Source organism: Aulonocara sp. 'chitande type north' Nkhata Bay, linkage group LG10, assembly GCF_057382095.1.
Source record: "Aulonocara sp. 'chitande type north' Nkhata Bay isolate Kocher_YH1m ecotype deep benthic linkage group LG10, A_spYH_male_GT1.1, whole genome shotgun sequence".
NCBI classification, from domain to species: Eukaryota; Metazoa; Chordata; class Actinopteri; order Cichliformes; family Cichlidae; genus Aulonocara; species Aulonocara sp. 'chitande type north' Nkhata Bay.
The window spans coordinates 25,549,846-25,569,264 of NC_141353.1; the positions used below are offsets into that span (position 1 = coordinate 25,549,846).

At 38.0% G+C, this 19,419-nt stretch overlaps 1 protein-coding gene across 2 annotated transcripts in view; it reads right to left on the reverse strand.

The window, feature by feature from the left end:
• fstl4 (follistatin-like 4) overlaps positions 1–19,419 on the reverse strand; it is a 215,064-nt gene that overhangs the window by 173,246 nt on the left and 22,399 nt on the right. The gene's annotated exons all lie outside the window — the stretch shown is intronic.

Sequence of the window (19,419 nt, forward strand, 5' to 3'; positions counted from 1 at the left end):
CGCGAGAAGTTGATTTTCTACATTTGCTGACACTACCATGAATGCATATCTTATCATTGAAGGTAATTGAAAATGATGATAAACTTTGATTAAGGTCAGAGTTCTGCAAAACCTACTCTGAATAATGAAAGTTTATATAATCAGGATTTTCTTGCGTGGGCAAAACCTTGTATGAGTTTGATTTCCACAGTCGTCATTACACTGTCCATTTCTTGTAGGTGCAAATTACACTATGCCTCTGTACCCTTGCCGGTTTTCATTACATTACTGATGCAACACACAAGAGCTGAACTACACAATCATCAAGGAACATCGTTAAAAATGTTCTGCTAGAATCTGATAAATCGGAGGTTCTCACAACATTAAGTGCCAGAAGAAAATCCCCACTTTGATTACCATTAATTTGAATACCATAAATGCATGCGAAAGTCAATTATTCAAACATTATGCGAATGAAGAATCTTTTGTCCATTAATAATCAGAAAACAGTGCGGCTGAAATATCTGACTGGGTATATCTTCAGAGACTTGGAAAATGTAAGTGTGCGATTTGCACTAGTTTACAGTGTAACTTTAAAGAAATTTCCTGGACACAGTTTGAACATTTACTGAATTAATTAATTTAAAAAAAAATCTTTATTTTAAACAAAACCTTTCAAGCCAACAAAAGATTTTTAATAAGCCACTGCTCCTTTAAAAAAGAAAAAAAGTTAACATAAACTGCGGGTAGATGGCTGGAAGGTGTGAGTCTGTCATTAATTCCTCTTTAATTAGCGTAAGAAGAAAGCATAGTTAGTCGATTACTCTGATCCCTGCCCTCTTTCAACCATCTGAGAAATTTATCATTGCTTCCCCCTCAGAATGACAGCTGAATTATCACTTCGCTCACTGAGAGACAGCTCATTCCAACACGTCAAAACAACCATGTTAGCCGCAGCCGGCTCGATCTGATTTCACAGTATACTTGGTGCTCCTACTTAGTATGGCAAGTAGCAATTTCATTACGAAGCTCTCGCTCTGTCTTTATCTCTTTCTTCTCACTGATGTCCTTAACCAATGACACCCTAATTCATTCTCTGCCCTATTTCCATGGGCCCGGGGTTTCGTCACTGATGCATTTAGGGTGAAGAGCCTCTTCTCCAGGGCCGAGCCATCGCTCACATACCTTGGAGTCTGCCCCAGTATTACGCATGCTATTTGCACAAATTGCTCCATTTGTGTTTGAATATGAAATGCCTTTCCTGAATATGAGTGGAGACCATACCTATTCCCTGAGAGAACATCTGAGATGTGAGAGATATCTTATTCTTAAGTGAGATTGCTTCTTTCTCTCCCTCTTGTTGATAGCTGTAAAGAAAATTGTAAGAATTTTACAGGTCATATACACACACACACACACACACACACACACACACACACACACACACACACACACACACGGTGGTGCCAGATTGTTATTTCTCAGTTGAATTCCCTTGTTCTTACTCAAGTTTAAAAAAAAAAAAAAAAAAAAAAAAAATCCCTAAATGCCATGCATGAGCAACAGCACACCAATATGTGACTGGCTACTGGAATAATCCTAAACTCCTTTTGAAAACAAAACAGATGAATCAGTCCTCTTTATATTTTTTTGTCTTGAATAGAAATGGCTCTTGTCTATAATCTTGAGAAAGCAGATGAAAACGATCATTAATTTTAACTTTTCACATTTATTTATAATGTTTCCTTATTCCAAATTAGACAAAAACGTTCTCTGAATTGCTAAAATATGGGACAGGGTAATTTTAGGTTTACAGATTAGAAGACAAATGTACCGATTATGTGATCTTAGCTTGTTATCAATTCGCAACGATGAATGAGTTAAGTGAAACTCCGTGCCTTTTATATGTGGAACCCAGGTCATGCACTTACTGTAACACCAGTTACAGTCGTTATGTGATTTTTGTTATATTAACAATATAATGTGTATTTACAGTAGATCAGAAATAGCATAGCATCAGTAACCAGAGGCGCCCCCTGCCACCAGGCAAGAAAGGCCAAGTGGGGCCCCAGGCCAGCGGGGGAATGCTAGGGGCTGACAAACCTGTCCTACAGCAGTGGGAAAGTATGAAGTTTGAAATGACAGCAGGAGAGACTGCATAGCAGCTTGATTTTATACACTGTGGCAATGAGACTAAAACCTTTGTCTGCCCCCCCACACACACACAGAAATATAGTATGTACATACAAAAACAAAATGCCTCAGTCAATGCTCAATCCCAGGATACAAGCACTAATGACATTATTCTTACTAATGAACACTTTGCACATTTGTGTACCACTAGTCAGTCAATAATATTAGCTGGATCATCAATGTGACAATATTAATCTCAAGCGACATCCATATAACTCTGATAATGACACAAAGCAACTATGCAATATATCAGCTTTTTTCTCACTAGAAAATAAATTCTTCATCTACTGCAGCTGAGCATACTTTCAAAAACATGTCTGCCGTTCAAACATGGAAACAGCACACAGACCAGGAAGATCATCCATCAAAGTGAAGTCCATAAGTAAACTCCTGGAAAAAACAAAACACAGCTGCAGAGTTCCCTCCTAAGTTCAGCAAAGACTAAAATATACAAATGAGTTCAAACCATTTGAAATAGGAACAGCTCGTATGGGCAGGGAGGGGGAATGATACAGCAGAAAACATTTACAAGCTCAAAGAGGCAGATGCGATTAAATTTGCAAAAGAACATGCACAGGAGAAGAGCTTTTTTTCAGATGAGGCCAAAATAAACCTACATGACTCTGATGATAGAAAGTTTGTGAAAGTCAAAGAAAAAAAGAAAAGGGAGAGAATTTCAACCAGACAGCAGGACGACCTACACTACATAGGAATGTTTGGAATTTTTCTTACAGTAATGATGGTAAACTTGGTAAAATGGTAAAATTTGTTAATGTCAAGTGGACATAGGAAATTAAAGTAATCAACGAAAAAAAAAAAAAAAGATTGCCAGATGCCCACTGAAAGAATATTTTTATCATAGAAAATCAAAAGTGTCGTCCCAGAGCTCTGACCTAAATCCCAAAGTGCACATATGGGATGCCATGGAGGGGAAAAAGAAAAATGTCAGACTGTTCTGTGGATGAATTAAAAGCTTTGCTGGCTGAAACATGGAGGGAACCTTCACCACAGCTATTACAGTAACTGATTGATTTCACGCCCAGACATTTCCCAGTTCAGCAAGCTAAATAATAAACATGTGAATGTGATATTTAGTGAAGCCACTGCTGGGTGTCCAAACAGTCTTTCTTCATGTGTTTTTTTTTTTTTTTTTTAAATATACTGTTTCCAAGTTTGATTTTGTTTGCATTTCCTCAGAATATAAACCCCTTTTTTCCTTTTATTAAAGCTATTAAATTCCTATATTTTTGAGTATGTTTTGAGCTTACTTTTGGAGCCGCAGTAGACATGCTTATATTTCCAGGGTGTTGTTATAGCACTGAAACTTGTAGGGGAAAATACATAATATGCAAAAGATGGGGCTCCTCAATCTATCAAAAAGTGCACTGCAACACAAAACATAAAAGAAATTCAGCCAGATTAACAATCACTCATGGTATTGCAAGGTATTACAGCAAGCCCCTGTCACAATGGTGGCAGAAAAAATAGATAAGAGTACAGCATCTGCAGCTATAGGATTATGGATACAGAGCAAGGGAAGCAAAACCTAAATGTGTTAATTACACGCAATACCTGGACTGCACTCACCAACAAAGAAACTGGCTGTCTTGCACAGCAGCTACAGGGAAAATCTGCAGGAAATTATTGTGATGGCAGAAAATGTAAATTTATATAACTTTAATGGGGCATGTGAGATGGAGGAAGAAGCAGCTGTACACGGACTGTTATTAATGTCCAGCCTTCAAAACATGACTGTGAATGATAAATCTGAACTTTGGTATAAAAGTTGAAATGAGGATTCCCTGGAAGACTAATGATTCGAGTCTACCCACCTGATAGGCCGAGAGTTGTAATTATGAAGGAAACCTTGATAGTATCTCAAGTAATTAATCAATGCTAACAATATACCAAAAAATGACCTCTCTCTGCCATTCTATCAGAACCCATGACCTTATTGCATTACATATGCATGATTCTAGTCCCCCTTTGACCCCACCTTAACCTTCAGGTCTTATAAATAGAAAAAAAGGAAACCGATTGTTAGGTTTACCATTATTGCAGCTGTTGTACTGCTCTCTCTTGATAACTGGCTTGCCAAACCGTTTTACATTTAAATTTGTTGAATAATAAATTATTCACTGACTTAACTTCAAAGTAAGGAGCAAATATTCCTGAGAACAACCCACCTGCCGAGCCATGGGTGCCATTCCCCTCACTGACTTGTTTTTTTAAAATCACATCGATGACAGGATTCGTATTAATCTTCATGCATTTCCAAAGGCTCCTGAGATCACAACAAGTTTTAAAAATAGATTTCTGTATATATACAGTCACTATGACAATGATTTGGTGAGTCTATGAGGTTATTTCTGGAGACTTTTCTCACTGGGACATGGCTATATAGCAGTTTGTTGAGATCACAATGTCTGTCACAGCAGCTGCAGCGCTTTTATGTGCTTTCTTGTCGCTAACAAAAAAGGAGTGGATGTGGACAAAGAGCTTCAGAGAAATCTCAAATTGCATATTGAATTCTAAAAGCACACCCTCAAAGGCAGAATCCTGGCAGAGCCCACTCGCTCACGCTGCCAAAACCCGGACAATGGTAATTGCTTGTCATATCTAGAAAATTATGTAGGAAATACAAATGCCTTATTAAAACGTTTTCTAAATTCGATTCAAGCCAATTTGATTCGTTTTCATCTCATTGTACCCTGGCAAAGTGCACTGATGTGATTGCCACCTTGATTCCTTATAGACTCAGTATTTTAATGTTGTCTCATTTATTTCATCTGTGCCCCGAGCTTTCCAACCTTTGCCTGAAATTTGTTTTTCTGTAATTTGAAGAGCTTTCTTCCAAAGTGACAAATCATCTTTTAACAACAACAATGAAACCAAAGGTAGGAGACTTCTGAAAACTGAGTGTGAAAATACATCTCACAGATGGGATTCAAGCTTGCAAATGAGGCATAAAGGGTGCTATGATACTGTACGACAATAAGTTATTAGATAAATCTGCCAAGCCCAGGTTTTTCAGGTACATTTAGCTCTTTTGGCTGCTCCTGTAGCCTCTGTACAACATATGCCTATATGTGTTAAAGCAGTCTTGTAGAGACAAATCTGCCAGGAGGGTAGTAACACACCATCCAGTGTTGGAGTGGCATTTCTGTCCTTTAGCGTAGGCTTGAAAGGTGGCCAGAAAATGTCGCCATTTCACGCTGTCATTTTCTCTGAGCTTGAAGATTCATTCTAGACCTTGAAATAGCAGTTTGACATAGTCACAAGATCCACTTAGCAGTTTGAAAGTTTTCAGTCACATCTTGTGGCCTTACTCATCAGATGAGGTTGTCCTCTGCTGGCACACTTGAGAGCAGTTAACTGCATAAGCATGAACACAGTGAAGTGAATCATACCACATGCCTTATGCCAGTTTTCCAGACAGTCAGTGAGTTTGAAGGTATATTAATCGAGACAGCAGAGGGAAAAAAATAGATATGTTGTTCGTTTAAGGATATATAAGAGTTCTCAAATAATGATCTCTCAGATGTGAAATAGTGTCACAGGCTGGGTCTCCGACCCAGCGCTCTGAGTTCTTTTTGTATTTTTCTCATTTTTGATATGTGATTAGGTTTTGTGTTATTTCCTATTTGCCTTTAGTTTGGGCAGTTATTGGTTATTGTTCCTGGGTTTTCGATGTTTTGGGGTTTTGTATTATTCATCACGTATTAGGTCTGTTAAGTTTGTGTTGTCATGTTTAGTTTTAGTGTTTCCTGTTTTATTCTGACAGTGTCATGTGTTCTTTGTTCATTGTATTTAGCTTTCCTCTCCTGGTCCTGTCATTTAGGTTTATGTCAGTCAGCTGTTCCCCCATGTGTCTCCACTTCCCCTGATCACCTCTTGTATGTATTTAAGCCCTTTGTTTTCTGCATGCTATTGTCGGGTCGTCTGTTATTTTGACCTTAGCCTTAGTTTTCGTCTTTGCCTGTTTATGTTCTCCACAGTTATAGTTATAGTTTTTGGTCTTAGTACCTCTTAGTGTTTTGTTTCGTAGTGTTTTGACAGTTTGCTTTGGTTTCTTGGTTTTCCCTGCCGTCATCTCAATAAAGGATCACTTTTCTGTTTAAACTTACTACTCCTCATCATCATCTGCTTTTGGGTCCTGTTTCCATACACATCGGCGCACCCCGCCGTGACAAATAGTGGCGACAACGATCGGTGCAGCAAATGGCCTGAATTGTGTGGAGACTTTCTATAGACAACCCAAAATGCCAAAAGTCTCAGATCATAGACTTTTCTAAGGATTTCACCAGCGCTTTGAAAATGTGTACTGTCTTTCTTATGCTATGTTGTAGTAACAACGCTATAGTGCATATCAGATGCTCATCATCATTAGAAAACTATTGTATCCCAGTGGTGTTGATACCTGGCACCTAATTTTGTTTTTTGTGGCACCCTCCCCAACTCCATCCCCCTTCACCATGGAAAGTGCCTTTATGCAAGCAAGTTGCAGAACCAAATACTTATTAAAAAAAAGCATCTGCAGATTATTTACAGAAAACTTATTGAAATCTATGACTTCACAGAGAGCAGAAGGTTTTCGAGGTGGTGTTGGCCTTCCCCTGAGCCTGTTGATTGAACAAATGATACTTTCTCCCTAGTAGCAACTGTCCTCATGACTCATTGACTGCACATTTTACTGTCAACAACATGGTCACCACAATGACATGCAGTCTTTGCTGGAGCTATCATAGCACTCATTTATCATCCTGACTCATATTCACCAATCTGACAGTAATGCAGCAGTGGGGTAATGAACTCAGTGTTACTTTTTCCACTGAGGGATTCGTGCAAACTCTGTTGTGTCAGAAACAACCACACACAAAATGAGTAAATACCCTCTTTGTCACCAGATGTAAGTCCAACTTGAACAACTTTGTATCTTTTGAAATGCCAAGGTTACTGGCAGTAATAACATTGTCCTGCAGTAATCATAGTATTGTTTTGAAAAGATTTCCTTAAAGTCTTTATGATACCTTAGTAGAGATTTGATTCTACAGTTTTGGTGCAGTGAGAATTGGACTCGTGCTAGAAAATAATGACATTAAATCCAATTATACTTCTTTGATTTTCGATTGCAGATGGTTCAAAACCCAGAAGCAAGACGTCTAACAAAGAAGAAAAAGCAACACATCATTCCTGTTTTAGATCAAGCGCACAGTCCACCTGTGCAATACAGAACTGAGTTTAAAAATGTATTATTTGTTTTCAAAGCCCTCTGTGAATAAACTCCAAAATGTAACTCAATTTTTTGCCTCCAGGTCACCGAGTTAATCCTCCCAACAACTTCTCTCAAAGCCAACTTCTCACCTACAAACGAAAGGTGACTGGGCCTTTGCTGTTACCATGTTCGACTCTGGAATAGTCTGCCATGCCACATAAAAACCTGCCCAACAACTGACAATTTCAAATCAATTTTAAAGACCTGCATATTTTTCATTGACTTTTAGTGAAGTCTGTGATGCCTCGTGGTTTTGTCAAGGACAGATTTTCTTACCACTCTTTTATTTTGAGTGTTGTTTCTATTGCTACATTTTATTTATGTACTTACTTTATTTGATTCTCTTTGTAATTTTATCCCAGGGTTTTACACTATTTTATTCATTTATCACATTTTTTAATCATTACTGTAATTTTTGCTTTGCTTTTCGTCTCTACTGTATTTATTTCAGCTACTTTTGGTTGTTGCTTTAAATTTGCTATATAAATAAGACTGACTTGACTAATTATCCCTAAAATTACCAGTCTGAAACAACTTCATAAGGTAGATTCTAACAAATCAATAGTATCTCTCACAAATGAATAATCTCTAATTGACACACAGTGTACATCTGGGAATGATGTTGGGATATGAAACTATTTAAGCATTAATGTGTTTACTCAGTCAGAGAAATGTGACCTGACAGAGTCTTATTAATATTTCTACTTCCCTAGGGGTATGCAAATACACCTTGTCCTCACCAAAGTCTTTCTGAATAGCTTGCTCATTGAGATCCAAGTTAAGAGAATATATGCAGATGTGTGTATAGTTTTTACATTAAAAATATAAAAAAAAAAAAACAGTATTATAACACAAATGTGTGTGTGTGTGCGTGCTTTGGAGGTAAGGAAGACAGAAGGAGAAAGACAGGAAAAGAGAGCTACTCACAGAGGCATATAATCTGAATTCAAAAGCAATCATTTTTGTTCTCAGCTCATAAAGCTGTCCGTGGTTGATGTGTAAGGCAGTAAAAATCAGACGGATGAAGGTAAAGAATAGATGTGAAGTTTTTGCAGTGATGCTTACAATCACACAGCAGCAGCAAGTATCATCCAGGAGTAGACCTCCACTGAGAAAAATGTAGAGCACAAACAGTATGAGAAAGACAGTATTCGATTACACATAATATTAAATGCACTAATTGTGGACCCAGTGAGGATAACTCTTAACCAGAAGAAATAAACTATTTGTTTAACAGATACTTTTGCAAGTGAAATGTGTTGCCCACAAACAATTAGTGATTGATCAACTAATAATTAATGCATAGGATAAAACAAGCAACTGGAGAAAAAAAAAACAGTAACTATGCTGGGACACTTTAGTGTTACACAAAAATTGAATGAGTAAAACCAAATTTCTGCTGAAATAATAAATAAATAGCTGTTTATTCTAACGTTAGAGCAAGCAAAAAGGTATCAAGCTGGATGTGTATTTTACTAAATAGGAAAACATTACAATAATACAACTCAAGCTCATTTAAGATTAAAGGAAGTCAGAGAAAAGCCCCTAAACAAAAACCTATGCCTGCCAATTCTCCTGGTACATCTTTTTCCACATGACAGTTTTTAGGCTCTGTCTGCAATCTGGCTTGTGTATGTGTGCATGCATGTATCCAAGCAGCCTGCATGCCCTAGTCATAGTAAGTGTTATTCAGAGTGCCACTGTCAGTCCGTCTTAGCCTCTGGAGAGGCTGTGTGCCCTCCATAAGCCCTTCAGCAGTATCTGCAGGCGCTCAACATGGCACTACAATCCACCTTTTGTCTTTGGCTTTAAATCTTTTTGGTAAAAATTATCACAGTGTGAAACTTTGGTCAGCTGCTAATCGTATCGGAAAGTAGATTCCTAACCAATCAAATTTAAACTCATGACCATTCAAAAATTGTGAGATTTATGACTCATAACGTTACTTGAAGATATTCTAAATTTGTATCGAAGTCTATAAAGGTGGGTGTGATTTTAGCAAAGCCTGTTTCGTTTGATTGATTTGATTAAGCCTTCAATGACAAAGTGAACTCTTCGCACGGTAATCTTTATTGCTTCTACAGCTTAATGAAATCATATTTCACAGAGATTTACGATGTAACTCAGTGAACTTACAACATTAAATTATTCTTTTTGGATATTCTCATTAGGTAGGAACGCTCACTGAGTGTAGTCTACCTGAGGATAGCATTTCAATGCATTTTAAATGATTTCTTGTGTCAAACAACATATGGTAGGGCAATATTTTTCTTAGGGTTAATTCATAGAAAAGACAATATTAAAGAAGTAAATACTTTCTTAATGTCCAACAAGGCCTGAAAAATATAAAACCATTTTTGGTGTGACACAACATTTTTTAAAACTTTTAAATATTAGACATATAATTTTTTTTTTTTAAAGCTTAAACCAAACTGGTTTCTGTATACATGCTGGTATTGGTTTGCGTGTCCTATCTTTGTTAGCACTGACCACCTGCATACCCAACTCATCACACATACAATTTCCCAGTACAATCACAGGTTAAATTACTATTTGTTTCATATTAGTTATCATGTGAAGGTTTGTGTGAAAATAATGCTCTGAGTTTTACATAGACTCTGCGAGGGCAGGGTTTGTTTTTCCAGCGATTTAATGGTTTTCTTGTCAACTTTGAATATAACGTTGTCATTTATTCTGCCCTCCTCATGCATTATACTTCATGGCTAACCAAATTCTATCACTACTCCTACTCACTTTGCCGGGTATTGCCACCTGTAACTTCTATTAATTAGTTCAACAGTGCAAAACACATGACAATAAGGCTTATATCGTCCATTCTGCTTTTAAATATACTAGATATTCTGTTAATAACTGGACAACAGTCATATCTAACCTCATCAACAGCAGTCTTTAATTACATCAGTTAGATTTACCTTCTTCACAAGACATAGGCACTAATTGATTGCTGACTCTATATATTAAATATCAAACATGTCTGTTAACAAGTGCTTAAGCTCATGTCCTCATAAATACATCTTTAGTAATGCACTAGGGAACCTCTACTAAAGAGCATTTAATTAGCAACCAGACTTATCCGCAAGCAAGCAGCTACTCTTTTAGCGGTATATTAAGACTGTGAAAACAGCCCTGAAATGGAGACGCTTTGGGTTCAAAATGAAAGTTACACCTTTTGAAAAGTGTTGGCTGCAGTGCTGAAGTACAGTGTTTACTTTGAAGGTGAATATCTGGCACCTTTATGTCTTTTATGTCTTACTACTGCTCTGCTAGCAACTAAAGCAATAATAAAGAGGTTTTGGGTACAGCACCTTCTTTGCAACCCATTTTAACAAGAGACAGCCAGAAACCTCTAGGAACCGCACCAACCAGCCAGGGAATAAGGAAATACACATTTTTCCCCTACGACTGGTGATTGGTGAACAAGTCTCAAGCAATGTGTGTATGACGTATACGAAAAAAAAAACTTCTATTACAGCTTTTTGAGACCACAATGATGAAAGAATTTGCTTAAATTTTAAATCAGACATTCCAACAATTTTTTTAACAGTAAGAAAAAAAAAAATCTCCTAGGCCTTTTTTTTTTAAACCACTCTTTTTTTCCTCTCACCAACACAGACTCAAAATCTGATCATCTTATTGTTTCAAGGTATTCAAAGAATTAATGGCACATCTGTTGTTTTAATTATAACACAAAGCTAAAATCCTCTCATGTCGTTTTGTTGTATTAAACCAAAAGCTACAGATTACTTGACTCTGTTAACGTAGAAGATGACTTTGAACACATATTTTGCTTTACCACCCCTCCCACATTTCTCCTTCTCTGGGCTTCCTCCACTCCCTTTTCACTTTTTCTCCTCCCAACTTCCTCCCCAGTCATTTGCTGCTTATTAGGGAGTCTCTCTGTCAACCTTGTCCCATCTAATTCTCACCCAATTACAATCTAAATGAACCACAGGACTGCTTAACTTACTTTGCCTCTTCCCATTGTTTAATTTGTGACGGTAACAAACTCTGATTAGGCCTTTGGAAAGGTTCATAAATTAAGCACTCAAGACCAAATTAATCACCATTCCCTGGGAAGATAAATGGGCAATATTCAATTTTTCCCCCATATGGATCCCACTGGCAAAAACAACATTCGGTGAAAAGAACACAGAATAACATATTTCCCAGGCAGTGACATTTTGACCAGGGATGGTTTCTGCATCACCAACCAGTAAAAATGGAATTTACTGAGAATTTGTGTCTAAACTTTGTGAAATTCTTCACATACAAAAGCTTTGCACAAAAGCTAGTAACATCTGTGTTTCAGCTGTACAACTGGGCCAATTTGATTAATGCCACTGTCTGAACATGAGGTATGTAGACTCCAAACAAACAGGTTTGCAAGTGTAGGGGTATATGGATGGAAAAAGAGGGCCGAAGATTACATCAAATGATGTGAAGTAGACAAGGGGGGGCAGGTAGTAGTGTTGGGGGTGGGGGTAAACTTATATAATGAAAAATCAAAAATGAAAGAAACAACCTGTCAATAGTGAAAAGAAGGCAATCCTAAGGAGCTCTGTTGATCATCATCCAAAGAAAAGGAGAGCAAAAAAAGAAAATTAAATGTAATTGCCTGATTTCGACAGCTGATCTAGTTTAGCAAACAGAAGTGCAGAAGATAATTAGTCTCAAGAGGAAAATCAGCACACCCTGTGCAGAAAAAAGCCACAATATGTCTGCTGACTTCTTTGAGTTTTTTACTGCTTCCTCAGGTGACTATTTTATGACTTTTTACACCTCGAAAATTATGTTCCCGCACAACTAAACTGAAAAATGCAATTTTACTAAATGTTAAATTGCATTGCATTTTCCCCAAAACTAAGCTGATAATGTAGTTTATTTGTTTGGCTTTTTATTCCTTGCTTGAAATTCTGCTGTCCATACATCCATAGTCTTAATAACTTGTGTAATTTAGTGTATTCCAGTACTAATCTGGACTAACTGAACAAACTTTCAGTGACAATTAAAATGAATGAGGATCACCCAAACACTCAATATTAACTTGCAGCTTTGTTAACCCAGCAATATCATAGCATTAACTTATCATTGTCCTTACTGCGCAGGTTCCTTGAATGCCTCCTATTTAGGGATTGGTACCGGTGTCCGGTGCCATTGTGGAACCGGTTCTGACATAAGCGGTAGTAACCAGACCGAAAAGCAGCGCACAATTCGGTGCTTCATTTCGGTGCTTTTTTCCCCTGAAAAATCTAGCCAATCACTTCCTTTCCAAGGATAGTAGGCGGGCCCAGGTACGTACGGGTTTTTTTTAGAGCAGAGCTAAAATGGCGAAGGCGAAGTGCTCGAGAGTGTGGCTGTACTTCACAGCAAAAGATATAAACTCAGCAGCCTGCAACAAGTGCTTAAAGGTAATAATGTGCAAAGGAGGTAACATCTCAAATCTAATGAAACACATGGCGTCGCATAGCGTTTTTTTAAAAGCCGAGAAATGCCCCGAATTTGATAACTTGCAGCAAGACATCACACCGAGCACATCTGCTGCGGGTTTTGTGCCTGTTCTCTGAGTTAGTAACATCCAAGAACCCGAAGAGGAGAGTCTGGCCCCTAGCCCTGCCAGTGTAGCAGAAATGATAACTGATGATGGCAGCAGCGCCTGTTCTTCTCTGGGTGAGTATCTTAGCCTCATAGTTACATGTGGCTGTCTTCTTGTTTGATGGCAGATACTCCCTTCACCCTGGCCAAAAAGGCTAAAATGAAGAAAGAAAAAGTGGACAAAATTCATAGGGCAGTGACAAAATTTATAGTCAAAGATCTCCATCCATTTTCAACGGTGGAGTCACCATCATTCAGGTGAAAAATGATGTATTACTCTGACATAAAAAATAGACTTTATAATACTGTAAAGGTTAATATGTTCATAGCTGCTTAGCTTTGTAAGTCTTCTCTAAATATTATAAGTAAACTATATTTGAATAAAAAGGTGAGCTATATGTTTTTATTTTTTATCTGGAAGAAAAAAAATTAACGAAAATTCAAATGCATTTTCTGTTTATTCTGGGAGCTGGTTTATATGTTTTATTTATTTTATCTGAAAAAAAGAATTAAATTTCAAGTCAAAAACACTTTCTTTTTATAAATTTGTTTTTGTTTTTTTAATTCAGGGAGATGTCCTCTCCCCTTAATCCAAGGTATCAGCCCCCATCCAGGAATGATCAATCCAACACACTTATACCTGCTTGGTATTGCGTGGAGAAAAGCAACCTCATCCAGAATTTGGCACAGGTTAACAAGGTCGCTATCACCTGTGATGGATGGAGCAGTATTGCTCAGGACCATTTCCTCACAGTGACTGTTCACTACATCTACAAAGGCAAAATGAAGCAGAATGTGCTTAGCACTGAAGCAGTTTATGAGTCACAAACTGGTCCAGTTGTCGCTAAAGAAATATCAAGCGTTGTGGAGCAATTTCACTTGGGAGGGAAAATAATTGCTGCCACTGTAGACAATGCCTGCAACATGGATGTTGCTTTGAAAAAAATTGGACTTTTTAAAAGTGAGATGCTTTGCTCATGCCCTCAACCTGGCCGCACAAAAGGTGTATGACATTCCTGCAGTTTCCACCTGGTGTGCCAAAATCCGTTCAGTTGTGGTGTGGCTCAAACGTTCATTCTTGAGCAAAACTGTGCTCAGAGAAAAGCAGCGAATCCTGAGTAAGTAGCACATGAAGTTACATATTAAGAAGTATTGTTATTCATATTACCTTTGTTATAGTAATTTAAAATATGTTTGTGTCTATCTGTGCTTTAGATTTGCCAGAACATAATGTAATTCTTGACGTTAAGACGCGGTGGAATTCTCTTTTCCTAATGGTGGAGAGATTTATGGAGCAGTTTGATGCAATCCAGGCAGCTGCTCTGGATCAACAGCTGAGGAAGCCTATTGAGAAGGACAAGTAAGTGAATGACATGAGCATCACTTGCAAGAGCTAAATTACGTCAGTTACCTTTAACATTGTGAATATTTTTCAACAGGCTAGAAAGGTTCACGCACACTGATTTAATCAAGGCAGAGGAGTTTATTAAGTGCATGCAAGTCCTGTACACGTCAACCATGTGTGTCTCAAGTGACAAGTCACCCACATGCAGCCAAATCATCCCCATCCTGGCCAAGCTGGAGGCACATTTCAGACGATGTGATGAAGACAGTGTTTTCACCTCTTCGATAAAAGAAATTCTGGGGTAGTCTGCAGAAAAGATATCATATACTGTATTTGCAGACAACGTCAATGCGCATGAAAAATAGGGTTACCTTTTTTCATTATCAGCTCCTATGTTATATCTTGTTTTACTTAAAGGATGAAAACCTTCAGAAATTTCTGAAGGAGGCCACGATGATGGACCCACGTTTTAAAGGCAGGCTAGGTGGTGAGGCAGCTACTGACATCTGGGACAGGTTGGAGAAGGCAGCAGTTGCAAATGCCACAGCAGCAGTTGCGCAGGTATTTTCATTGTGTGTGTACAATCTTGTCCTTCTGCATCATGATGTAGTTTCTATGTTGAAGGAATGCTCTTTTACTATCTGTGTGTCCATAGCCTCCCACTGAGGACCCCAAAGCACACAGCGAGGTGGATGATGCTGACATGGACAAACCAGAAAAATATGTAATTTCAGATTTTTTTCTAACACAACCACTACATTCTAAAAGTGATCTTTATTTATTTTGCAAACCTCACACATCTTTTTTTGTTGTTTTTCAGCTAAGTAAAGTCCAGAAGTCACCCTTAGAAAAGCTGTTTGAGGATGAAGACAGAGCTTCAACAGGCTGCTTCTCAAGCGGGTAGAGTCCCCTCAGTCACAGAGCAGGTACAGAAGGAGTTTTAAATATACAAAAGACTGCCAGGAATTACCTCTGGACAAGACCCTGTGGCCTGGTAGTGGGGTAAGAGGGATACACTCCCCAATTTATCTGCCCTATCAGAAAAATACTTGTGTCCCAGCCTCATCAACGCCTTCTGAAAGAGTTTTCTCTTGTGCTGGGCATGCCATCAGCCAAGCGCGATGCCGTATAGCTCCATAAAAGGCTAATATGATTATCTTCTTGCAAAACAAACTGCTAAACATCACAGGTTTCATGACAAAGTTTGTGTTTTCAATTGTTTAAGCACTGGTTCCAACCAAAGATGTTATGTTTTATTGACAGAAAAGGCTAACTTTGTTATAATTTTGCTTAAAATAAATTACTGGGAAAAATAAAAACACAAGAGGTTTTTCCACGAAGTTTGTGTTTTTTATTCTTTAAGCACCGGCTCGAGCACCGTTTAAGCACCGGCACCATTTCAAAAGTACCGTTTTGGCACCGGTATCGGATAAAACCTAAACGATACCCATCCCTACTCCTATTGTCAGCTTATTTGAAGAATCTCTAACCTTGACAACATTGTGTTAGGTACAAAGACCAATTTATCCCTACTAACAATTAGTGAACTTTAGAGCGATTCTTAAGAATTTGGCATGTTTTTTTTTTCTTTGCAGGGGGGGAGAGAAACAGAGTGAGATACAGAAAGGAAAGACCAGGAATTACTGAGCTACATTGAAAACAAATAAACAATCAATCTGATGGTGGTGGCCAGTGCTGACTGTGTTGGGCCTCGACAATAAATCAATTTAAAGTAAACACTGCCCCTAGTCACTAAGTATAATCTGCTCTGGCGGACATTAATTTACCAATTCTTTATCATCAAGCAAAGGGTTTTGCTAACTACTGTAGCTACTGTGAGCTAACTACCTAGCTAGTGTGAGTCATGGATAGGGTCACTTTAGTCAGACCAGTAGTGACAAGCCAGTAATGTTTTGTTAAGGTTACCACAACAGCTTAAAACAGATATAATAAAAGTTTACAGTATTTACAGTATCAGGTAGGTTTATACACAGAGGGTTGACAACCTGTGTCATTGTGAAAAGTTGGTATAACAAATTAAGTGTCTGGATGTTAATGTATTCAGCTAAATAACTGGTTATCTTGCAAACAAACTGAAGAAGAATTAGAATGTATCAGAAGACAACAATTTTGTCCTACAAGGGAGTATTCCTACTACAATGAGCCAAAAAGTAAAAACTGACCAACCAGAAAAGAGCTAAAATCTAATCTCCTGCCCACAAAAACTCCAATTAAGCAACATAGGCCTAATTTACAAAGATGGGCAAACTAACACGAGGCCATAAATGCAGAAATCTGCTAATGCATTTAAAGTTTTCCGGTAATCTACTAACAGTGCACTAATTTATAAACAAAACCCAGCAGTTGATTTCAGTAACGACCAATGCAATCTAACAAGAGCACTACAAAAAAAAATAAAAAAAATAAACATTACCCTCTGTTTGTGCTTTTAGAACAACCTGAGGCAGCCAAAGGAGAAATTTTTATAAAGAGGCAAACTAAGAAGAGGCTGAGGACTGTGTGGGGGTCTGAGAGTCAGTGTCTGCATAAATATAACACCTCATTATGGATCCAGAGAAGGTATGATAGGTAGGTAACAAAATATTACAAACTAAGTCTTTATGTGACATCTGAACTGTGCAGAAGAAGAAAATACACATTATTCACCTTCAAAGGCTGACCCATATGAATATTAGTGAAGTTACTGTTACTGTGCCTCGTGTGTAAATCTACTCAGTATTCTTGATTTTTTTTCCTGCATTCCATGTGATGTTGAAGGGATTCATTAAAGTTTATTGCACATTGCAACATTCAGATAAAAATCTAACCCACTTCTTATGAGTACCATTAGTTGCTGTATTTTGACATTTCAATATGGTATGTAACAGATCCAATACCTCTGAGAAGTGAAAATGAACATGAATGGTATTCTTTCCGCATGCAAGACTGTGGAAGATATGCAGACTTTTACCATTGTTTAATGAGCTCTGTGTAGAAATGTGACTAAAACACAGCAAAGCCACCAGCTTGTTGTAGGAAAACATAACTTGGCTGGATGTAATACCCAGCGCAAGGCACGTCTTTCTCTTGCTAATTCCGACTCCGCTCAGTTAAAGTGAGTTCTGCTCTGTTTCATCAAAATACCAGTATTCCAGAGGACCAGAAATATACCCAGGGCTTGGACTGAGCTAAAATTTTCACATCATGCTCATAGATTTGAGCAATCCATCCCCAACAGTGACAACACCTTTCCCTGCATTCTAACTAAATTTACACTTGCAGCAGCAACTATCATCAGGTGCAAAATAAAACATCTTTTTTTTCAGCTTTGAATGAATGATGCAAGTAAATTACCTACTGCAAGCCTTAGTAAATCATGCTTGTATGATTTTTTTAAATACTTTCCTCCCAAAATTTGACACTGTGTTAGGGACACTCCTACAAATACATATGCAATATTGCCTGTAGCAAAAACATCTGTTCATCCCTTTCATTCAGAAAACTGGCACCGATGTTTCGTACATCATGACTGACTGACTGAATGTCTTTAAGCTTGCCTCTTGCACTCATACTAATTCAAAACCTAGTAGCAGTTCTAGGATGTGGCCAATCCAGAAAAGAAAATGCATACATTTGCATAATGTCTTCATCAGATCAATGAGCACAACTAACACTCTACTACAAATGTTCCAATTGACTCTCGGCACTATTTAATTCAATCACATATGTCAAAAACAGGCCCCTAATCCCTCCAACTCCATTTTTATTTTGATAAGTCACATAAAAGTGAATATAACTGAATGTACAAATGTACAAGAGCAAATACATGCAATGCAATCCTAATTATTTGTATGTTTTTCATTTAGAAGCATTAAAAAGTGACCTTGTTGAGGAGTAAATATTTAATTTATTTGATTCAGGAGAGAGAGAGACCGCAGTCAACCACTGGGCACTGGTAACAAATTATCACAATCTTCAATCAATTACTTTCATCCTCCGGTGCTCCCATCAATTTCCTGCCACTGCATACCAAATACGTTTTCTGCCAATATGGGTTTATATGTGCCCTGCAACCAACTGTCCAGGGTACACCCCACTGTTTACCCTATGACTGCTGGGATAGGCTCCACCGCCCCTTGGACCCTGAACTGGATAAGCAGTTAAGGAAATGGATGGACGTATGGATGGGTTTATACACTATTCTGCACATTCATTCAATTAACGCTAAACTTCTAAAGCTTGAAATATGTTTAACTTTGTCTAGAACCACCTTACTGTTTGTTTTTTAATGAGCCATCAGCGTGGGCCTCTGCTTTTCAATATGTGCTTTCTATATGTCAACATGAACATCTGTGATGAGAGGTACAGCATATGGAATCGCCTGTCATTTTTAGCCACATAATATAGTGTTCAAGGGGGAAAAAAAGAAATCAGCTAATAAACATCTTTGGTGGAAGATAAATACGAAGAAAATCCTCTGGGTCACGTTTAGGTTGAATAGAAGCAGGCACAGATAACTGAGACAGCAACCAGACTGCATATCATAATGGGCCTAATGCTTACAGATGAAGTCGCTTGTCAGATAGGAAGCAGTCAGCCAGGAAATATTGCCTTTACAGTAACTTCCATACAAACTGCTCAATCTCACTGCCATGACTCCAATAGCACAGAATATCATGTGTGAATGCTTGGGCCATTTGTAACACACACACACGCATGCACGCACGCACGCACGCACACACACAAAAAGACTTCATCTTCATGAGCATTGCAGCTACGTGTCAAACAACACCTTTCACAACAACTCAGCCAGCAACTCAAATGGACTGAGTAAACAGAGAGTAAAGCACTGAAAAAAGGCAATGTAAAATAAACACTGCAGACTGCCAGAAAATAAATCTGAGGTCTCTGCAACAACTTGTTCACTACCTGTACCGAGGGATGAAACTATCTCGTGGCACTCTTTAATCATCAGTAGCATTGCAAACATAAAAATGTATTGATTGTGTTTAAT